This window comes from Carassius gibelio, chromosome B19 (genome assembly GCF_023724105.1).
Source record: "Carassius gibelio isolate Cgi1373 ecotype wild population from Czech Republic chromosome B19, carGib1.2-hapl.c, whole genome shotgun sequence".
NCBI classification, from domain to species: Eukaryota; Metazoa; Chordata; class Actinopteri; order Cypriniformes; family Cyprinidae; genus Carassius; species Carassius gibelio.
Window position 1 is genome coordinate 9631375 of NC_068414.1, and position 25135 is coordinate 9656509.

At 37.7% G+C, this 25135-nt stretch overlaps 1 protein-coding gene across 10 annotated transcripts in view; it reads left to right on the forward strand.

Moving 5' to 3' along the window:
* LOC127979205 (thyroid hormone receptor beta) overlaps positions 1 to 25135 on the forward strand; it is a 121241-nt gene that overhangs the window by 6168 nt on the left and 89938 nt on the right. The gene's annotated exons all lie outside the window — the stretch shown is intronic.

The following is a 25135-nucleotide window of genomic DNA, read 5'->3' on the forward strand; positions in this document are numbered from 1 at the left end:
GTGTAGGAGTAGTCTGTGTGTCTTCATAACCAGACTGGGCTGAATACAAAATGGTTTTACACTGGGAAATGTTTTTGTACTGTGATATTCTTTGCATTATGGACACAATACTAGCAAAAGGGGGTGGTAGTAAATGTTGAAAATAGTGAAAATGTATGAAAATGGCTCCATACAAATCCCTGAGCAAACCTATGGTTTTTCGTTCCTGAATAAATTTGTGTATTTGAATAAATTAGTTAAGTGAATGATTTAAATTTTGTGTAAACCATGATGCATCAGATCTTTGAACATGCTGTTTTCTATAAGCATCCAGCTATGACCCCAGAAGCTGCGTAGCATAATGTTAATGTACACTGACTTCAACCTTGGCTGTGTGATACATTTTGTAATGTAAACTTCATACTATAATGTACTTTCTAACATTTTTGTTTGTGTTGTGTATGCTGTTTCCATGAAGTTGAATTTGAGTATGCAAATACTGAAGGACACATCTGGTCTGCAAAATGTTTTTCATCTGGTGTGCGACTAGCTTGAGAAGTTGTAAGTAATGTGTGTAAGCAATACATAACTATAGACGGTAAACATCTTGCTAGATTTTGGGTATGAGCTCTTTCCTCTAATGTAATTTTAGGAAAATTCTGTGTTTCTCTGTATAAATATGTGTAGTGTTTTTTCATTTGATAATCGTAAAGTTTGAGAGGGGCAGATTTATTAATCTTATCTTCTGATATCGATTCATCAAAATGAAGTCATTAAATCCAGAAAAACAATATATATTGTATTATTATATGCTATATTATTATAAGTAAAGTATAAGTATTATATATATATAAGTAAAAATAGAATTTTTCTTAGCGATAGATGATATTTAGGATTTTAGCGATATGCTATTTCTACACTAAGTGCATGTAGCTTTAAAGTGATAGTTCACTTTCAAATAAAATTTTGGTACGTTTTAGCTTACCTCAAGGACAAATAAGATGTAGGTGTCTTCGTTTCCGCAGTAGTTCCCATTTTTATATTTTTAGGTCAAACCGTTCTTGTCTGTGACTCATATAATGGATGTGTATGGTCACCACCTCGAAGTCCAAATAAAAAAAATTCCCCAACGTAAGTACACATTGATGACCTAAGACACAAAACGAGCGGTTTGTGTAAGAAAATGAACATTATTTATATAGTTTTTTACCTCTTGTACACAACCATGTCCAACTGATCTGAGGGCGCGTGTGCTTCCTGTTGTGTGACGTGTGCACGGGCTCTGGTCTGCGGAAGCGCGGAAAGTGCCGGAAGTGACCTCACGCGCATGCATGTCACTCATTGTTTACTGTTTACCACACAATATGCCACCATTAGGGCTGGGTATTGTTCAAAATCTTTCGATCCGGTGCCAATTTCGATACCTCAGTTTCGATACCGGTTCCTAACGATACTTTTTTTGATACCATATGTTTTGAAACCCATTTCAACATCAACACAAATACATTAAACACAAAACTTTTATTTTTCACCTAAATTAAAACAAATTCTGGTAACACTTCCCAATCAGGATAACATTATTAATACAACTGTTTGTGCTTTTTGGATTGGGGTGCGCCATTCAAGGGCGGACTGGGACCAAAAAGTTGCCCTGGACTTTCTGGCCCACAGCAGCCCACCACATCACAACGCAAACGCCCCTGTTCTGATGTCATTTATTAATTTAATATTTAAGTAAACAGTTTGGGGATTTTAACCAATAGGGCAACTGATCCTCCGTTGAAAAAAAAAAAAAAAAAAAAAAAGAACAGCAGCTGTTCATTTAGCGACTCCTAGTGAGCGATACATGCTCATCAAGACACAAATATTCCTCTAGAACTCACACTTTGCATTCAGTTAGCAGATCCATACGAATCATGCATGAAATATAAGTTTATAAATTCAAACGATAGCTTTATGTGTTTTAGAGATGAATTTGAAGTCTTTATTCATTCGAGATGTTCAATAATAGATCATCTTTGACTCGGTAAGTTCATGATCCGATTAGTGAACCGATGATTCTTTTGAGTCAATCTTTTAAAATAATCATTTATTTTGTTTAACGAAACCAGTGTGGAAACCAGTGTTTCACAGACTGGATAGATCTGAGGGGCAGGGCTCGCAAAATCATTAGCCCCACGTCCTGGGGCTATTGTGTTTTCCAGTCCGATGGGCTATCGTGAATAGTGATGTAAAATTCCTAACTTGTTTCGCGTTGTTCACTCGCTTGAAGGGGTGAAACAAATCGTATCGTTTGCACTTGTTTCTACATATTGCTGATTCAAGCGTTGTAAACAATTCGCGCGCGTTCGGAGCTTGTGCTCACTCATTCAAAGCACATGCTGCGAGCAGCATTTCAGACAATGCGCGTACAGAGAATTAATTCATCTTTCGCGTGTCGTAGCTTCTGAATGAACATACACACACAATTATATAAAAATAATTGTCTCTGCAAGTATTCTCGTAAACGCAGTCGGTTGTGTTTTAATTGAACGTATACAGTGGCCTGCTGCTTAGAGAAATTCACTGTACCGGATAAATCTGTCTCTCGCTCTGTTTTTTAGACTACATGAAAGGGGGCATGTTTCATGATACGCAATGGAGTAGACCAAACTAAACAGGGAGGGAGGGCAAAACACTCATCCAAACAAATGTGCCGGCTTTGGTTGCAATACTCTTATCGCATATGTTGCACTTTGCTGACTCGGCATCCACTTTTATAAAGTGTAGCCACACTTTAGACCTCTTTGGCATTGTAAAATGGAAACGTTTTGAGAAAAAACAACTACACTTGTGTTGTGTGACTGCGAGTATCTTCAGTTTATACGTGGCAAACAAAACACAACGTGCAAAATGCTGCAACTCAACAGCGGAGAAAACTCAGGATCTTCAGTCAGGCAGGTGTGTGATGCGATACTGTCAATGTCCTCGTCGTCATCTTGTAGTTGTTCCATTCATGACAACAGACTGTATGCTCTCCACTTCTGTTGCCATTTAACAACACTTGCTACTAAAACACCACCAATTTTGAAGAGACATGTCTCTCTGAGGCTTGAAGACGTGCTGCCTGTAGTGGATGCTTCCTCCATCGCTCCAGAGTACTTGATATGTGTATTCTGGCTCAAATAAATATGGTTGTGAAAAAATGTAATGTTGTCTGTTGATATATTGAAATCGTCTTCCATTGCAATTTCCTGTACGTCTAAATATGTTTAGATCTTCACAGTGAAAGGTAACGAATCTCTGTGTAAACCATAGACAGTAAGTGTAAACAATGAGTAATGTAAATGCGCGAGAGATCACTTCCGGGGCTTTCCGCGCTTGCACAGACTAAGCCAGAGCACGTGCACACACGTCACATCAGGAAGCACTCGTGCCCTCAGATCAATTGGACGTGGTTTTGTACAAGAGGTAAAAACAATATAAATACTGTTTGTTTTCTTAAACAAACTGCTCGTTTCGTGTCTTAGGTCATCAATGTGTACTTATGATGGGGAATGGTTTAATTTGGACTCCTCTGTGCATGCTCTTTGAGGTGGTGACCATAGACCTCCATTATATGAGTCACAGACAAGAACTTTTATTGAAAATAATAGCTTTTCTAATGTGATATGAGATTTGAAAAGGGAGGAAAAAACGTTTGTCAAAAGGCAGATTTGATCTCTGGTTGATTGTGTCATAAAGCACGCACTTTGCATCTACACCACTGGAACCAACCCTCTACGGACACCTTGGCAATTGAATCACCATTGGCTGGTAAATGTTTTAGTTTACTCGCCAGACTGCTAGCCATGTTTGAACGCATATTAGTCATTTTAACTAAACATTTTAACTAGACTGGTGGTGGTGCTTTTCTGGTCTTTCAGTGTTTCTGTAAAAAAAAAAAAAAACCCTTGGGAAAAAAATCCTAACAAAAGTACTGTTAAGATAATGCTACGAATTCTACTAATAAGAATTATAAAATGCACCAAGGATTACTAAGGATTAATGTGTTGCTGGATTCAAGAATATTAATCAGGTGTGTGTTCGCTCAAACTGATTTGCTGAAATCAAAACTGGGACGATAATAGATGAGCGCCAGCCAATGAGATTGCCATTAGCGTATTAGTTACACCCATTACCGAAAAAAACCCTGGGAGTTCCAAAGGAATTCCAAAGGAACGCTGTTATTTTGACAGGAAAATACATCAAAGAATATCGTTTTCATGTAGCGCGTTAACTAATTAATATTAGACATAATTTTTTTTTTGCCCAGATTGAACATTTGGTCGTATATGCGAGTGATTTACTCGGAATGTAGAGGGTTGGGAACTGACGTTTAACAGTTGTCTTTTGCATTGTTGTTTTGCCCAATCACATGTTGGTAGACAGAGTTGGTGTAAATAGAGCATCAAAGTCCCGCCCACAGCCGGTGCCGGAAGTAAAAATTCAATACAATTTCTGCATTGACAGTTGGGGTATAAGCCATAAAAACGTAACTATACATGGTAGACTTAATACCAGCTCATATAAACGCCAAAGGTTCATGGGGCACTAACCTTGTTTTGAGATAAATGACTTTTATTCACGATGTCTTGGATAAGTACTTCATTACCCACAATCCTGAACAATCCCACAATCCCACAGTGATGCATCTGATTGGTGGAACTCGTGTAACCGTCTGGTTAAGCCCCTCGAAGGTCCGTGAAGACTGAAGATCATTAACAAAAAAATAAAATGAAAACCTGTTGCGTTTTTTTGCAAGGTAGACTTATCAGTGCAATCATGATCTCCTTGGCTGCCATCATGGCTTTTTTCATGGAGGAAAACAAAAGTGTTCAAAGGGCTAAAAAAACCACTTCAGATCGGGTCATGTAGTTGAGTGTAGAGTGTCCGAGGGTCAGCTTGTGGGTTTTGTAAGGGTCAGCATGAGGGACAAAACCTACAAAGTTTTGGTGAGTTTGCAGGGAGGTTACGTTAGCTAGCATTATCTTCCACTTTAGCTAGGCTACTGTAGCCTTCATATGGTAGAGTCATATCAAGCATTTTATAATGCCACTGTCAAAAAAATATTTAGCCTAGGCATACCTTTTTGTGCATTTACTGAACATTTGTGTAATGGCAACGACGTGTTGATGACTGAGCGGTGATTGCTGTCAGGTAAAAAGCACTGCACCATGTTGCATAATACCTATATAAAACACTATATAGTTACACGATTAATACTGAAAGAACTGCTATTATTGCACATTCACTATATAAAATAAAATTCACTGGAGGAAAAAGTTAGAGCGGCCGACGTCATATTTGAAGTCGCTCAAAAGGCTAGTTCGCAGTTGTGGCTTCAGTTGACTTCAGTGAGGCGCGGTGGTTTATGGGATGAGTAGTTCCTTTGCTCGGAAATGAAAATATGTACACAGTCTTGTACCTTTGACTATTTTTGGATTTTCTCTTAATTTTTTCACTCGAAATTATATGTTATATGCTTATGTGTTTAGCCGTAGCTGGTTATCCTAACACATTTTCTAAAACTCTTTTTCGGAAACATTTTTCCGAAAGTCAATGGGAGAAATGAATGGGAAATTTACTTCCGGCACCAAAGCTCTCTCGGGCTGTGGGCGGGACTGTGATGCTCTATAGCCTCTACCAACAAAAGGGCTATTTGCACTTAGTGTAAATAGACACCCAGTTTAATATATAAACATAGCTCTTTTTTGTCTGAAATATATAGTACATGCATGTGTGTGTATTTCTATATACATTTAATAAAATACACAGTACACATTATGTAAACAACATTTAATTTTTATTATAATACACATTCCTTATAAACATTTTTGCAAATTGACTGCTATAGTTGAGGGTAGTCTCTTGGCATACTAAAGCCATACACACTTGAGTGTTAGAGAACTCTGCAAACAGATTATTTTCAGTATAGATGGTGCATGACAAGGATGTTTATAAAAATGCAAATATTTGTAAAAGTGATGCTTTTAATGTAATCCATATTTGCTCTAATGCACTGTGATGTAGACATCCATCTCACCAGTGGGGACTTCCAAAGAAACTGTTCCAGTTATGCTTTAGGAATTCCCACTTCATTCAAACTGAGCCAACTACTTCCTCACCATCAAACCAGAGCTTGCAAAACCCAGTCGTCAAATGCCTCCCCAGAGATCTCTCTGTTGTGGAAATGCCCAAAGTTGTTATGGCAACCAATGTGGATACACTAGATATTCACCATTAGACTATCTAAAAGAACAGATCAGATTTCATCTCTGGAACAGTGGAGATGTAGTGCAATATATCTGATTTGAAAACCAAATCAGAATTGGTCTATAGTGAAAAAAGCCTAAGGCATTTAGCGCTCATATTTTCAAGGGCGGAAAGTTTTTCCTTGCCGTTGTCAGATAGGACAGAGGCAAAATGGCATCAGTCTAACTGTCTTTTCAGCTGCTCATTTATTCAATCATTGGCTTATCTCTCTTCTCTCCCTTTCTTGCGTCATCAGCCTTTCCTACAGTTATGTATCAGCACCTTTGACTGGCCTGCCTGCAAGTTCCATGTCTACCATTGTTCTATCATTTTAATCAGCTGGGCCATTAATAATTATGCAACACTGAAAAAAGCAGCTTTACCTCAGCCTTAAAAAGCTTTTTTAGATAAGACCTCAGGGCTAAAGGTGAAACCCACACAAACATCTCTTTGTTTCCTTCCATTCTTATTTAATTTTGTTGACTTCATAGTTTTCAGTTCTTAAATGTATATATGAATCAGTGATTTAAAAGTAATGTTAGCTTGCCAAGCTACAACAGTCTTTGACCTCACTGAAAACTAACAAGCGGAACAGTTTACATTTTTATTAGTTAAATAATGCAATACCTGTCTGTCAAGCTTGGCTTATTGGAAAGAAAAAATGTGCCTGTGATGACTTTTTTCATTTAAAAATTACATAAAATTTTCTTAATGTTAAATAACGTATTTTAAGTTAAATGTACAATGGCTTGTGAAATGTCAAAAGACTAAAATAATTTATCACATGTGAAAATAACATTGAACACTGAACCCTACCCAAAACCTAAACAAAGACATCGGAGAAAATCTGCAGTGTCTGTGGATAGAACTGCAGTCAATGCCTTACTATCAATTTTACAACTAAACAGTGGTTTAAATTATTCAGTAGGTAAACATTTAGAAAAAAAAATACATAAAACAAAAATTTAGAATGGCTTTACTATGATTATTATATATAATACATTGATTTTGACATTAATTGAAATGGTAGCACTTCAGTTTAGGGGCCAACTTTTACTATTAACTAGTGGCTTAATATCATGCAGCATATTACTAGCTTATCGGCTGTTTATTAGTACTTATAAAGCACATATTAATGCATTATACTGCATTTCAACATGCCTCTAATCTGACCCCAGTAATCAGTAATTCTACTCAAATTGTTAAATAAATCCAATGCACACAGACTGAAGTAGATTAAGTCTTTGGTTCTTTTAATTGTGATGATTTTGGCACACATTTAACAAAAAATCCACCAATTCACAACTCAACAAATTAGAATACTTCATAAGACCAATAAAAAAAGTATGAAAAATATGTTCATTTACTGTAAATGTACTCAATACTTGGTAGGGGCTCCTTTTTACTTTAATTACTGTCTCAATTGGGTGTGGCATGGTGGTGTTCAGTTTGTGGCACTGCTGAAGTTGTATGGAAGCCCAGGTTTCTTTGACAGTGGCCTTCAGATCATCTGCACTTCAATCACCTTTATTTATATAGTGCTTTAAACAAAATACATTGCGTCAAAGCACTGGACAACATTCATTTGGAAAACAGTGTCTCAATAATGCAAAATGATAGTTAAAGGCAGTTCATCATTGAATTCAGTTATGTCATCTCTGTTCAGTTAAATAGTCTCTGCGCATTTATTTGCAATCAAGTCAATGATATCGCTGTAGATGAAGTGACCCCAACTAAGCAAGTCAGAGGCGACAGCGGCAAGGAACCGAAACTCCATCGGTGACAGAATGGAGAAAAAAAACCTTGGAAGAAACCAGGCTCAGTTGGGGGGCCAGTTCTCCTCTGACCAGACGAAAACCAGCAGTTCAATTCCAGGCTGCAGCAAAGTCAGATTGTGCAGAAGAATCATCTGTTTCCTGTGGTCTTGTCCTGGTGGTCCTCTGAGACAAGGTCTTTACAGGGGATCTGTATCTGGGGATCTAGTTGTCCTGGTCTCCGCTGTCTTTCAGGGCAGTAGAGGTCCTTTCTAGGTGCTGATCCACCATCTGGTCTGGATACGTACTGAATCCGGGTGACTGCAGTGACCCTCTGATCTGGACACAGACTGGATCTGGTGGCCACAGTGACCTCGGAACAAGAGAGAAACAGACAAATATTAGCGTAGATGCCATTCTTCTAATGATGTAGCAAGTACGGTGTTATGTGAAGTGTTTCCGGTTCCGGTTTACCTAATTAATGCAGCCTAAAAATCCTTTAACGGATTTGGATATTAAAAGCATATTAGTATGTTATGTGTATGCCAGGTTAAAGAGATGGGTCTTTAATCTAGATTTAAACTGCAAGAGTGTGTATGCCTCCCGAACAATGTTAGGTAGGTTATTCCAGAGTTTAGGCGCCAAATAGGAAAAGGATCTGCTGCCCGCAGTTGATTTTGATATTCTAGGTATTATCAAATTGCCTGAGTTTTGAGAACATAGCGGACGCGGAGGATTATAATGTAACAGGAGCTCATTAAAATACTGAGGTGCTAAACCATTCAGGGCTTTATAAGTAATAAGCAATATTTAAAAATTTATACAATGTTCGATGGTGAGCCAGTGCAGTGTTGACAGGACCGGGCTAATATGGTCATACTTCCTGGTTCTAGTAAGAACTCTTGCTGCTGCATTTTGGACTAGCTGTAGTTTGTTTACCAAGCGTGCAGAACAACCACCCAATAAAGCATTACAATAATCTAACCTTGAGGTCATAAATACATGAATTAACATTTCTGCATTTGACATTGAGAACATAGGCCGTAATTTAGATATATTTTTGAGATGGAAAAATGCAGTTTTACAAATGCTAGAAACGTGGCTTTCTAAGGAAAGATTGCGATCAAGTAGCACACCTAGGTTCCTAACTGATGACGAAGAATTGACAGAGCAACCATCAAGTCTTAGACAGTGTTCTAGGTTATTACAAGCAGAGTTTTTAAGCCCTATGATTAACACCTCTGTTTTTTCTGAATTTAGCAGTAAGAAATTACTCGTCATCCAATTTTTTATATCGACTATGCATATTGGTCTCTGGTTTCTCATTTTCCTCTTGACAGTACCCCATAGATTCTCTATGTGGTTCAGGTCTGGTGAGTTTGCTGACATGTCAAGCACACCAACACCATGGTCATTTAATCAACTTTTGGCAGTGTGGGCAGGTGCCAAATCCTGCTGGAAAATTTAAATCATCTTCAAAAAGCTGGTCAGCAGAAGGAAGCATAGATTGCTCCAAAATTTCTTGGTAAACGGGTGCAGTGACTTTGGTTTTCAAAAAACAAAATGGACCAACACCAGTAGATGACATTGTACCCCAAAAGAGTACTTTGGACAACTGGGCAACAGTCCAGTTGTTCCTCTCCTTAGCCCGGGCAAGATGCATCTGAAGTTGTCTGTGGTTCAGCAAATTTCTTGACATGTTTGTGTGTGGTGGCTGTTGATGTCTTGACCCTAGCCTCAGTCCACTCCTTGTGAAGTTTACTCAAATTCTTGAATCGATTTTGCTTGACAATCCTCATAAGGCTGCGGTTCATTTGGTTGGTTGTGCATCTTTTTCTTCCACACTTTTTCCATCCACTTTTTTGTTAACTTCCAACCTTCTGTTAACATGCTTGAATACAGCACTTTGTGAACAGCCAACTTCTTTGGCAATGAATGTTTGTGGCTTACCCTCCTTGTAAAGGCTGTCAATGATTGTCTTCTGGACAACTCTCAGATCAACAGTCTTTCTCATGATTGTGTAGTAGGGCTGTCACTTTTGTGAAAAAATAATTTCCGATTTTTAAGACATAAGTGTTCATTGAATCGATTGTAAAATCGATTTTCCATGTAAAACAAAGAAGTTTCCTTTTTCAACGTCAAATAACAGACGAAAGAGAGCGCTGGAAACACACAAGTCAGCAATATTTCTCATTTATTGGCATGAAGTTTCGTGCAGAATAACATACATAAAAAATATATATGCAGAGGGGACGGCTGCCATAACAAAAGAAAAACATCACTGCAGGCTTCAACTCGGCTGCATTTATGATTTAGGCAATTCAAAAATCTCCAACATTATTTTAAATAATGATTCAATGCATTTCAAACAACTGTTCAAAAAAGTCGATCAACATTTTCGGGGTCCAGAGCAGAGTGCTTTTTATTCACTATATGTCCAGCTGTTGAGTATACCAGTCCAACTGCACTGATGTCCCAGGGACACTCAGGTACAGCTGCGCAAGGTGGGGGTATTACTGCCAATTTTCCACCACAAAAGCCGGTCGCTGTCAGCTTGCAATGGTCCTTTTCATAACTCAGAATCTCCTGTAACTAGATGCACGAATGAGGTGAATTCGCATCTACCGCCCCGCGAGACCTCCAGACGCGCTTAAACGCATCTTATTATTGACTTAACATTGAAATAATTTGCGCCAGATGCTCTATTCGCGTCTTATACAGTATTGTTCAAAATAATAGCAGTACAATGTGACTAACCAGAATAATCAAGGTTTTTAGTATATTTTTTATTGCTACGTGGCAAACAAGTTACCAGTAGGTTCAGTAGATTGTCAGAAAACAAACAATACCCAGCATTCATGATATGCACGCTCTTAAGGCTGTGCAATTGGGCAATTAGTTGAAAGGGGTGTGTTCAAAAAAATAGCAGTGTCTACCTTTGACTGTACAAACTCAAAACTATTTTGTACAAACATTTTTTTTTTCTGGGATTTAGCAATCTTGTGAATCACTAAACTAATATTTAGTTGTATGACCACAGTTTTTTAAAACTGCTTGACATCTGTGTGGCATGGAGTCAACCAACTTGTGGCACCTCTCAGCTGTTATTCCACTCCATGATTCTTTAACAACGTTCCACAATTCATTCACATTTCTTGGTTTTGCTTCAGAAACAGCATTTTTGATATCACCCCACAAGTTCTCAATTGGATTAAGGTCTGGAGATTGGGCTGGCCACTCCATAACATTAATTTTGTTGGTTTGGAACCAAGACTTTGCCCGTTTACTAGTGTGTTTTGGGTCATTGTCTTGTTGAAACAACCATTTAAAGGGCATGTCCTCTTCAGCATAGGGCAACATGACCTCTTCAAGTATTTTAACATATGCAAACTGATCCATGATCCCTGGTATGCAATAAATAGGCCCAACACCATAGTAGGAGAAACATGCCCATATCATGATGCTTGCACCTCCATGCTTCACTGTCTTCACTGTGTACTGTGGCTTGAATTCAGAGTTTGGGGGTCGTCTCACAAACTGCCTGTGGCCCTTGGACCCAAAAAGAACAATTTTACTCTCATCAGTCCACAAAATGTTCCTCCATTTCTCTTTAGGCCAGTTGATGTGTTCTTTGGCAAATTGTAACCTCTTCTGCACATGCCTTTATTTAACAGAGGGACTTTGCGGGGGATTCTTGAAAATAGATTAGCTTCACACAGACGTCTTCTAACTGTCACAGTACTTACAGGTAACTCCAGACTGTCTTTGATCATCCTGGAGGTGATCATTGGCTGAGCCTTTGCCATTCTGGTTATTCTTCTATCCATTTTGATGGTTGTCTTCCGTTTTCTTCCACGTCTCTCTGGTTTTGCTCTCCATTTTAAGGCATTGGAGATCATTTTAGCTGAACAGCCTATCATTTTTTGCACCTTTTTATAGGTTTTCCCCTCTCTAATCAACTTTTTAATCAAAGTACGCTGTTCTTCTGAACAATGTCTTGAACGACCCATTTTCCTCAGCTTTCAAATGCATGTTCAACAAGTGTTGGCTTCATCCTTAAATAGGGGCCACCTGATTCACACCTGTTTCTTCACAAAATTGATGACCTCAGTGATTGAATGCCACACTGCTATTTTTTTGAACACATCCCTTTCAACTAATTCAACTAATTGCCCAATTGCACAGCCTTAAGAGCGTGCATATCATGAATGCTGGGTCTCATTTGTTTTCTGAGAATCTACTGAACCTACTGGTAACTTGTTTGCCACGTAGCAATAAAAAAATATAGGAAAACCTTGATTATTCTGGTTAGTCACATTGTACTGCTATTATTTTGAACAATACTGTATGCGCGTAAAATTGCTGGTATTTTATGTCTAACTTTCGCAAGGCATTCTGCACTTTCGGATTTCTTTAATTTCTTTTTCTGCTTGTTTGTGAGTTTTGTTACATCTGTTTTTTTTTATTTCAAAATTAATAGTGTACATATTTGGTTAAAATCGATTCCCCATTTTCATTTTCGAAACTTTTTTTGGTTGGTCCGATCGATTGTGCAATCTATTTTTAACTAAAAGTGACAGCCCTATTGTGTAGCCTAGTAAACCAAACTGAGATACCATTTTAAAGACATTTGTAGGTGTTTTGAGTTGATTAGCTGATTGGCATGTCACCATATTCTAATTTGACGAGATTGATAAATGTGAGCCAAAATCATAAAAGAACCAAAGATTTAAACTACTTTAGTCTGTACATTTATTTAATACATGAGTTTTACAATTTGAGTTGAATTAATGAAATAAATGAACTTTTCCATGACATTCTAATTTATTGAGATGCACCTGTAGCTACTACATTAACAATAATCTCTCTCTCTTTCAGGCGCTCGCTCTCTCGCGCTCTCTCTCTCTCTCTCTCGGACGTGCGCGCTCTCTCTCTCGCGTGTTTACAAGCTGTTTTAATGACATCTTTCCATGGTTGTAATTTTAAGTGAGGGGTTATGTGAGGGGCGAGAGGTTAATTCGTATTTATTTTGCGTTAAAACTAATAGTAAAGTGGAAGAGGTGATCACGCTTACTCGTTTTAATTGAGGCTTGTTGACAGTTATACACCGTTGTGCCACACCAGAGTGCCAAAACAACACTTATTGTCTGAATTTCCTGAAAAAAATGAACAATTAGTTTGGTACATGTGTATACCGAACCAAAATACCTGTACTGAAAATTTTCAGTATGAAAACGTGTACCGTTATACCCCTAATATTCATACAGCAAGGTTTTTACATGTTGCTATAACATGCTTAAACGAATACCAGGACAGTATCTAACAGTCATTTGTGCAGTGGAAGCTTGTTTCTGCTATTAGCTTTGTGATTATGGTGGCCAAGGAAGCAGTTGGTCAGTTGCTTGAATGTGGCCCAAATGATTGACTGAAACACTAGGTTTCTCATAACTGCTTGATGTCCCAGTTTGCAGCTGTTCACACCAACTGTAAACCTGCTCACAAATAACACACACATTCACAAACACTGCTTACAGATGCTGCACATCTGAACATTGGCAGTAACTGGGATTAATTTTTACATGCTCTATATAAGAAGCAAATGTGTGTGGTTGGTTTTTGGTGGGTTTTTTTTCTTCTTTTTTCGCCTTAGTTGGTTTGGAATAATACATGTGAATTCATGCCAACACACGGCTTCTTTCAAATGGTTACCTTTTTTACGATAAACCACAGTAAAAGTCCTGATAGTTTCTATTACCATTAGACATTTTAATCATTATTAAAACTGTATTTGATGAAAAATCATGGTAAATATGCTCACGTATAAAATGCAGTGCATGAGCTGTCAAATGCATAACATTATAATGACAACACGATTACAATACAGTGTTCAATTCCTTGTGCTTTATAGTTGCCTGTTGCAGTGTGTGGTAGGGATGTGCAGTATATATTGCCTGCAATGATATTATATTATTGCTGTGTTAACATTGTGTGATTTTGCAAAACCATTCAAAACACACCTACAGTGTGCACACATTAATTCAGTGAAATCTAGACTAGTGTGTGTGTGCGTAGAGTCGGGGTGTCCATGGTTAACCGATTAACCGTTAAAATTGCGTAACCAAGTGAAACATTTTGCTTGGTTAAGTGGCGTCAATGGCGTGCATTGAATTGAGTTATAATAAATTTTTGCACCACTAGAGACTGCCAGAGCGCTCCCAGACATTTGTAATGTCCACAAGAAGAAGTCATGACCAGTTTTCTAATATGAAGCGGGCAAAGAAAAGTACAGCGTGGAGCACTTTAAAATTGAGAGTGACGGGGCAAAATGCAAGTATTGTAATGCAGTGCTTAGATATACTTAAAATAAAACATCGTTGTTGTACCATCTCAACAGCCAACACCTGGGCATCATTAGAGAGGCGGCCGAATCCATAAGGGGATTTGCAGAATGATTAAAAAAGGGCATGATGCCAATTAGAATGGTGGAGGGCGAAGGCTTTAAAGAACTGATGAATATTGTTCAACTCCGCTACAGCATTCCTTCGCCTTCGGCAATCACACGCCCCATTGAAAAACGATATGAAGCAAAAAGAGATTCGCTCAAAGAAGATCTACAGTCGCCTGATGTAGTTGCCATCACTTCGGATTGCTGGACTGCTCTAAACACGGAAAGTTACATAACTATTACAAGGCATTACATTACATTGACATTGAGTTTTAAAATCATTCGTCCTTTTAACTGAAGCCCTGCCCGTTCACCATACAGCTGATAACCTAGCAGACAAGTTAATGGAGTCGGTGGAAAAGTGGGCTTTTACGGGACGAGTGATTGCCTGTGTTCACGACAACGCAAAAAACATTGTGGCTGCTAACAGAGGCCGTTGATTGGCATTCTGTGTCATGCTTTGCACATACGCATCAGCTAGCTATAAATTATGGATTTTCTCTTTTTTTGAACCGCGTCATCTCCGCTGCAAAGCATGTGAGCCATTTCAACCACAGCTCAGTGGCAATAAAAGTGCTTGAAAGAAAACAACAACAAATGAAACTGCCACACCACAAATTAATACAGTCCTGTAAAACCAGGTGGAACAGCGTCTGTGACATGTTTGAGCATCTATTAGAACAGCGGTGGGCAGTTACTGAGGTGCTGTCAGATCGCACTGTAACAAAAGTTCAAGATGCACGGATTTTTGGAGTTAAAGGGCGTTAAGTTTGGAGTTAAGCTGCACTTGCAGCTTATTGAAAATGTTGTGCCAACTCTAAAGGCGCAACTACAGTTATGTCTGCAGAAAGGGAAGTGTCCATTTCAAACACCTATCCCATCACCTTTGGACTAATAAATGCACACCTACAAAGCGAAGGCGACGCGAACAGGGTTCTGGTGGAGTTTAAAACTAAAGTCCAAAACTCCCTGTCTGAAAGAATGAAGGTAGGTACCAGACGGTTATTGATAATTTCACTAAGTTAAAGTTTGCATGTAGTAAATTCTAAATACATGTGCGCAGGTTGATGAGTCAGAGATGTTGTCATCCCCAGCGTTGACTGCGTGCATGTTGGACCTGCACCATAAGCATCTCGGGGTTCTTATCTCCAGAAAAAAGAGCGCTGGCAAATGCAAAACTCGATAGCCTTGCAGCTAATGTTCCGTACAATGTACCAAATGTAACAGAAGCCGTTACGCAAAGTGTAGTACACAGGAAAGAAGAGGCGGCCGCGGCCCCAGCACAAAATGCCAAAGACAGCGCAGCCACGGCGATGGCACTCATACTTGGCGAAAACTACTTTTCATCAGCCCTCAGCAGTTTTGAAACAGAAGTCAAAAACTTTCCTAGCGACAGTCCCATTGGCCTAGAAATGAGCCCCGTGGACTGGTGGAAGCTAAACACCAGTCAATTTCCCAGATTGGCCAACCTTGCTAAGCAGTATTTGTGCAAACCTGGCACATCTGTACCTTCAGAGAGGGTGTTTTCGGCAGCGTGACTTACAGTAAATAGACTGCGCACCAGTCTGACTCGGTTTCAGTTAGAATTTTTTTGATGATATGCCGGTCAAGTATCGCCTCTTAATAAGACAGGTTGAAGAAAACTGGAGGCAGGCTATGTAACTTAAAAAATGACATAATCAGTCCGCCGAATGCAATATGTGTATTAGCCTAACTTTCAAATAGACGGAAAAAACATTTTCTACTATGGTTCTTTTCTTCATTCGGCTCTATTTGCAATCCATTCCATTCTAAACAAACAAAGCAGTTTATGTGCTTCGTCCTTGTTTCATTATTCATTAAGATAATAATTCATAAATGCATGCATAATTATCAGTGAACTTAATGTTGCAGATATGTTTTACATGCGTGCACAAACAAATGCCTTTCAACTTACAGTATGTGTGCAAAATTCTGAATAAAATGAATGTGCAGCAATTTGTACAAACAGAGAGTCTAGGTCTACTATAGGTGTTGTAGCCATTAAATAAGCTTATTTAGTTTAATATTTGTTAAAATATTATAATGTTATTTGTTAATTTATGTTGATTATGAAAAGTGAACCGCACGAGTAAGATAGGATGCGCAATATCGAGAGACATGGAGCGGGTCAGACGTGATTTTGCCCACTTAATTAAGTTTTGTTTTGTAGAAAGACTAAAACTAAAAGAAATAGGCTACTCTCTGATGATGTAATCCATGATGTGCATTTCTGTCTATAGGCGCGTTCACTACGGAGATGGCGATCGCCAACTTAATAAACTAAAAATAATAACCATGGCGCACACTATGGTTAACCAAGTATTAACCGCTAAGGGCCTCGGTTAACGGTTAATGAAAACTTGAAAACGTGCAGCCCTAGCGTAGAGTAGGGTTAACCATACCAACTTTTTGGGCTTAAATTTTTTTCTTCTAATTTTTACTGCTTTCTACTGTGACTTGCTGCCACCTACTGGCAGTTTTAATTTCACATTCAGAGAATCTTTTATTATTTAAATAATTTTTAATGTTGGTATTTAATGTTTTATGCTTAATAGATGAAAACATGATTTATGCATTTATATTTGCTGGTTAAATACATTAATATATTGCGTTACACAGTGTGTATCTGCATTTAAATGCCACTTCAGATGCAGCTTCTATGTTTCTCTGCATTGCAAATATGAATTTTGTTGATACAGATATTATTTGTTTGGTAACAGCCCAAAAGTCTTAATCTAAATCATTGATTAAATGTAAGAATTTGACTCAAAAGAAAATGGACACTCTTAGAAAAAAATGGCTTTATAAAGGTGAAAAATTTGTAAAAACTTATTGGAAAAGATACATTTCTATCTGTGTGAACTGACCACCACACAGAACATGAAGAATATTAGAAACTTTAAGAGTCACCTGTCCACGACAGTTCTTATGATACCAGCACAATAACATGCAGCATAAATATCATCAAATTATCATTGTTGCTAAAATCCCAGAAAATATTGAGCTATTATATTTTGGTCAATATCGCACACCCCTAGTGTGTGGTATTAAACATTGGTCACTCTGTTGCCCCTTGAATACTGGATATTAGAGTTTTATTTTTTTATTATTTTTTTACTAAAGTAGCCTAAAAAAGTGTATGGAGAAGGAGATGCACTTGCAATGCGCTGGCTAGGAATTTGCCTCTGCATTGACTATGTTGCCGGTTTTACATTTTCAATGTCTTAGCTTTGTGATATATGTGCACTTCACTGCTGTCCATATAGACCAAAATAGCACATTCTATACCAAGATAATAGTCGCCTTGTGACTCCAAAACCAAAGTACGCATTCATTCTCTATGGGAGCTTTGTGCAGGCCTGTACAGGGATTGTGGGATTGGCAGCAGAGCACAGCAACTGGTGAGAGTCAAAAGTTGAGAAATGCTGCATTTTATGCAAATGAGACGCAAAAATAATGCTCTCTGGGGCTCATCTAGGTGATCAACAGTCATGACCTTGTCTCCTAGACAGCCATCGGGACAAGACCACAGAAAACCGATGATTCTTCTGCCAATCTGACTTGGCTGCAGCCTGGAATTGAACTACTGGTTTCATCTGGTCAGAGGAGAACTGGCCCCTGACTGAGCCTGGTTTCTACCAAAGTTTTTTTCTCCATTCTGTCACCGATGGAGTTTTGGTTCCTTGCCTCTATCACCTCTGGCTTGCTTAGTTGGGGACACTTAATTATCCACATTTTCATTGACTTGATTGCACAGATACTACTTAAACTGAACTGAGATGGATGAGGACATAATTGAATTCATTGATGAACAGATTTACAGTATTTACAGTATTAAATTGAAAATTAGTGTGTCAATAATGCAAAATGGGAATAGTAAACACTCAATTTTCTCAAATTCTGCCTTTCAGTTAATCATTGAATTCAGTGATGTTATCATCCAGCTCAGTTCAGTTTAAATAGTATCTGTGCAATCAAGTCAACAATATCGCTGGATATCAACCCTCTCAGGTCTAAGGCCGGGTTCACACCGCAAGCTGCAGCAGAGCAGAAGCAGCGCGTATTTTTTTCGGTGCCCATGTTAACAGATGAGAGCGTTCACACCGCACGCAGAAGCTGCGCGGCAGAGCGTTGCAGAAGCAGAGCAGAAGCAGCAGTGCCGCGATCGTTTCGGCGCTGGGTCTATTTTTGCAGCGCTGCTGACGCTCAGTTAAAGTGAAAGTACACCTTTGATGGACAAAATAAATATGATTTCACACAAAAAGTGCTCTAACTGCACAAAAAAAGCACATCTAGGGTGTTTTAACAAGAACTAGAGTATGTTACGAAAAGGAAATTAATATAAAAAAATATGTATAGAAGATAAAGTGACCATGGCCAAAATGATCATGATCATGGCCAAAATACACATGTACTTAAACGAAAATTTGCCCACAATTTGCATTAATGATATCTACTGTGTTCTTAGCAAATTACATAAAAAATGTATGATATTTAAAACCACATATTTTTCTATTTTTTATTATAATTTTATTTTTAATATATATATATATATATATATATATATTTTTTTTTTTTTTTTTTTTTTTTTTTTTTTTTACAAAATCTGTTAAAGTACTTACAGTTCTATCCAAAAATAGACTTTTTTTGCCGAAATACAAAAACAACTTTAAATAATTTATATTGCTAGCTTAGCCTTGGAGATTTATTTATTATTAGTAGTATTCTTTTAATAACTAGGCCTATGTATTGGCAGAAGAACGGATGTCGTGCTAACAATCATAAACAACAGCACGTGGTGTCACAGGCAGTGGTCTTCAGAGTGCACCTGGAAAGACAATAATGGACGACACTCGTCTCATTGTGGAAGTTGAGAAATATCAAGTTCTTTATGATCCACACAATGTACTTTATAAAGACTTGCAGGAGAAGGAAAAAGCATAGGATGAAGTTGCAGCGGCTCTTATTGCAGATGGTAATTAATTTTATAGTGTTTTTGACGCTTTCGCTGGCACACGAGCAAACAACTCAATATTTGATTCAAAATTGATTCAATTGGAACCATTTATTTACAATTTCTAAATTACACATAAGCACACAAATAACAAAAGCAGGTGATACATGCATATATAATAAACAAGTAAATGCTGATTTCAAGATGAGCAGGAAGTCAAGGCTGTGAACCATCTACAATACACATAATTTAAAACCGTTTATTAAATTGGTTTTCAGGGTGTTTTTTGGTAAATTTGATTGCAAACAAACCCAGTGACAAGATGGTAATATGCACCATGTTCTCTCCTACGTCGGTTAATGGGATGAACCCAAAGTCTGGGTCTTTTTAGTCTCCTTAATAACAAATATAGCGCGATGGCCTTTCTTCTATCAACAACACGTACTGCACGGAAAACAAAGACAGCAAAACAAAGATCCAACAAAAGTAACAATTAAATTATTAATTAAAAAAGCTTCTTGCCTAGTCTTTTTATTTAAATGTATTTTAAATGGGAAATAAAGCAATGCGAACGTACCCATTATAGAGCACTCTGACCAAAATCTGCTGCTTCTGCTCTGCCTACCTGCTGCTAACGCGCTGCTTCTGCTCTGCTGAAACTTGCGGTGTGAACCCGGCCTAAGGGTGTTTTGTGGCCTGGAGAAGTTTTGTCATGCCCTGATATTTGTGCTTTTTTCAGTTGCTTATAAACATCTAAATGTCTAAAGTCTAATATCACTGTAATCAGCACAAACTTGGCTTTAATAATATGTGAGCAGCATGTACATATATGGTTGTGTTTTTTTAGAAAACAATGTTTATGCGTGGTTAGTGAAAACTAAAAATGTTAAATCACTTGAATAAGGCAATAAAACACATACAGAAAACAAGAGTTTGTAGCCTATAATTTTTCTTTCTAAATTATGTGAAAATCATCTTGTTTACTCACTCGCAGAAAACAATATATTTGATTTAAATTTTCTAAGACACTTTTTGTGTAGAAAGGGTCTATGCGATAGGGCATGAACTATTGTGCATTATGTTGTGAGTTACACCTGAGAAGACAAAGGCCTGCATAATAAGCTGCATAATGAGCCTTTCAGTCAGCTGTGTGTCACTGAGAGGGAAGAGTTACAAGAAAGAATGTAAGGACAAAATAAATGTATATATTTTATGTTTGTAGTTTATTTAGAATATATTTAATTATCCAACAAAATAATTTGAGATTCACTTGCGAGTGCAGTTAAACAGTTATCAACTATGCATTCCATTAGTTTTTCAAATTGGTGTGTTTCGCCGGGCAACAAAGTTATATAGAGCTGAGTGTCATCAGCAGAACAGTGAAAGCTAACACCATGTTTCCTGATGATATCTCCCAAGGGTAATGCTAATGCAATTCCACTAATGCTAGCAAAGTTTTCTAGTCTATGAAAAATAATGTTGTGGTCAATAGTGTCAAACGCAGTGGTAAGATCCAGTAGCAATAATAGAGAGATACAACCATGATCAGATGATAAGAGCACATACTTTGTAACTGTAATGAGAGCAGTCTCAATACTATGATACAGTCTCTTGTTTAACCTTTATTTCTTTTACTCAGTTACTTAGTCGCAGTCAGTTGACCAGTTATTATGCTTTTGAGATGTGTGTTCCGTGTTGGAATGTTCTATTTTTGTTTTGGTCTGTGTGACTCCGCCTAGTGACAGTTTGTCCAGTAGGGTTTCGATACCATTGGTTGCCAGTTGTTGGAAAACACTGCGTATTCCTGCAATTAAAGCCAGCATGCGAGCTGAAATCGCAGATTCTACCCGACTTAAAAATCCTCGGCATCATCTTAAAAAGCTCTATGTCCAGAGGAATATTAAACAAGGATAAAACAACTCATTGTCTTATGCTGTAAGGCTCACTGGCTAACATTATCAGCTGTGCTCATTCCTTGTTGCATCTGGCAACCTGTGAAAAGCCTTGAGGAAGGGGTGGGAGAAACAATACTCTCTATAAAATTTGGACTGCAGTACCTGTTTAAACCTCTAGCTGTCGAAATTACATGCATTGCAATTTTAAGGTGTGCATCAGACAGCCGTATCAGTGACACACAAGATGCCATGACGATGTAGGCGTCATTGCATTTTAATGTGTTTTTTTTTTTTAGCCTATCCAGTTGAACCCACTGCTACATTGTTTATTACAAATATTGCAGAAAAAGAGACCATCAATGTGGAGACATTATTTATGTCAAAACTGAAACCAAGCCATTCAGACAGAATGCATATTTATCACATTTACAAGAAGGATATCTATCACCATTGCAATCGCATCTCACACAAGTTCATCTTTTAAAAAATGTCTCAACTTTATGCCAGTTTTTGCCCATCCTACTGCATCTTACACTTTTTGTGATTTTCGGTCCTTTGTATTAAAGGGGGGGTGAAATGCTATTTCATGCATACTGAGTTTTTTACACTGTTAAAGAGTTGGATTCCCATGCTAAACATGTACAAAGTTTCAAAAGTTAAGTTGTAGGTTTGAAGGAGTATTTCTGTTCCAAAAATACTCCTTCCGGTTTGTCACAAGTTTCTGAAAGTTTTTTTCGAGTATGGCTCTGTGTGACGTTAGATGGAGCGGAATTTCCTTATATGGGTCCTGAGGCACTTCTGCCGGAAGAGCGCACGCTCCCGTATAGCAGAGCAGAGAGAGGCTGTGCACAGACAATCACTGATCAGAGCGAGAGCGTCGCGAAATGTCACAAAAGGAGTGTGTTTTTGGTTGCCAGGGCAAGACAACCCTGCACAGATTACCAAAGAAAAAACAGCATCAAGGGACCAGTGGATGGAGTTTATTTTTACAGAGTATCAACGGAGTTTGATCGGAGCAAGTGTTTTTGTTTGTTCCCTGCATTTCGAAGATGCTTGTTTTACAAACAAGGCCCAGTTTGACGACGGATTTGCTATCGTTTATTTCTTAAGGATGATGCAATCCCAAGGAAAAAGGGTCATGATTGTGTGTTGGAACCGCAGGCGGTGAGTAAAACTGCTTCAAATATCTCTGCCTCCTTGTTAGTGCGTCCCCCTCCCCTCCCGGAGACCCGGGTTCGAGCCCCGCTCTCAACACAACTGGCGCTCGTGATTCTTTAGCTCCGCCCACACGTCACGCCTCCAGCCGCTCGTGTTTTTCCGGGAAAAATCGGTACAGACTATCTTTCTCTTATGAATATAATAAAACTAAAGACTTTTTGGAGTTATGAAGGATGCAGTACTACTCTATAGGTACTCAAGATTAACAGGATATTGAGTGAAAATGAGCATTTCACCCCCCCTTTAAACTATACATACATGCATGATGTTGATTTGTTTCTAATTGTTTAAGCAACTTAATAATAACAATATTTGTTGAACTGCCATCAGAAGGAACACTGGTTAACAGTTGCAAATGCAAATGTTAATGTATGTTTTTGATTCCGTATCACTTTGTAAAGACTATGGAAAGGCTACAGAGAAGAAAGAAATGAGCGAAACAAAATGCTGTTGTTTACAGTGGTGTTTGTTTGAGCCGGTTGGAGAGAATGGACTGTTTGTTTTTACGCTTTGACTGGGATTCCAGCGCTATGAGCCACATCAAGTGAATTAGATTTGAAGGGAATCTGAACAATTAAATTGCTCTCCATAATCCTGGGATTTTTTTTTTTTCTCTGAACAGTGGGCTTGTGTTATTTAAAGGTGTTGTTTGATCTTGTTTTTCTGGATTTGTTTCCTGGACACTCCATTATTCCACATCTGCATTAAAAGTGCTAAAAGAAAATACAACAACAGAATCTTCCAGAAGGCTTCATTTTTCTTTGGTAAAGGAAACTGTTAGCAATTTGTGAATGCATACAGATTGAAGTAGGCCGAGTTGCTTAGTGACAGGGCTGATTTGGCATTGAGAGCGTTTGCCCTTGTTTGGCTGGATTTGAACTGTGATTGATTGTAGATGCTAATATGGGCAGGAACACATTTGTACATTTATCAGCTCTGTGTGAATCCAGTCACATTCCTTGCACTGTTGTTTGAGGTATTGGTTATAGAGCACAGCTCTAGGTTAGCCACAAATGACTTGAGAAGGTCTACATTAAAAAAACAAAAAATGCTGTCAACCACAACTACTACCACAATCTTTAGAAATAGATGAATAGTCTTTTTTTCTTTCTTAAAATCATTTAGTGTGAAAAGTTGAAGTTTTTAAGCACTGATCTCTGGCTCTTCATTAGATGTGGTGTATGTGCTAAGGCATCTATAGAGAGCAAGACCCTATGGCAGACAGTGGCGGCTCTGTCAGATATTTTCCATGTGGAGAATGAGGTTTCTCGCTCAAATCCCTGTTTGTCATCACATGCAAGACCAAAGATATTAAATTGCTTATAATAAAGTACTGTGATGGTACAGTATCAAATGGTGTTTGTCAGTTGGAGGCACTTTGAAATACTGAAAGGCTACACATGATGTGGATGAAATAATACAACAAAGAAGCAATTATGACATGAAAACCACAGCTTTAGCAAGAAAAGACAAATGTTTAGGACCTTCCTCAGTGCCTAATTCACAATTCCAATTAAGAGTCATCTTAAAACAGTGAATTGAATGATCAAGGTTTTGGGTTGGGTTTAGGGATGCAACATTTCTCTATTTTCTCTTTCATTTTGTAAACGTATTAATCCTTTAAAATATATATATATTTAGCATATAACCCTATTTATTTATTTTATATATAAAGCTTTATGCTTTTCTCTGTTCGCAGAAGCTCTGTGCGTGACGTGACCATGTGAATCTTCATGTTCTGTTGTTAATGCTGCTTTTTACGTGTATTACATTTATTTAAAATTTATTCAGGTATTTTTAATCAGTCACAACCATGTATCAATTAAAATTAAATTTAATTGTCATTTAAAAATCTTCTAGGTTAACGGTAAATAATGGCTTAACGACCGTCAGTTGTCAGTTAGGAGAAATCAAATAACCAAAATGAACTATTTCCTATACAGTCTAATCAAGTTTAATCAGAAAAATAATAAAAATAATAAAACTGCACCTGCTTATGAATATTGCTTGAGATCAAGTATCTAAATAGTCTATAACAAAGTACCAAAAAAATAAATATAAAAATACACAGAACATTTTATGTATGCCTATAATTTAATAATAAGCTATATATTAGTTAAAGTAGCTTTTTTTTTTTTTTTTTTTTTTTGGCTGTTAGCCAATATAATTTGCGCAGTAGGTGAAATTATGTGTTGAAACAGCTCAAGGGCAGTTTAATTTTATAATAAACAAATAAAATGATAACTAGTTTTTAGGGATGATGTCATCACGCACACCATTTTCTCTGTAAAAGGCCAGTTGGATGGAAACGGGCTGGACACAGCAAATTTATTTATTATAAATTATAAATTATTATTTATTTTTAACAATCTCTTTGTTGATAACAAAACCGCTCAGAAACTGGATGGAAACTTGGCTATAGATGCTGAATAATTGAACTAAACTCAAGTGCATTACTACACAAAAATAATAAATGGCTTGCTAAGTTGTAAATAAAGGCTAGTAGGCATTTACTCTACACCCAGTTAATCATTAATTACTAGCTTAATCTTGCTTATCACATGAATGGGAATCCCCTCAATGGCTAAAATGTCCT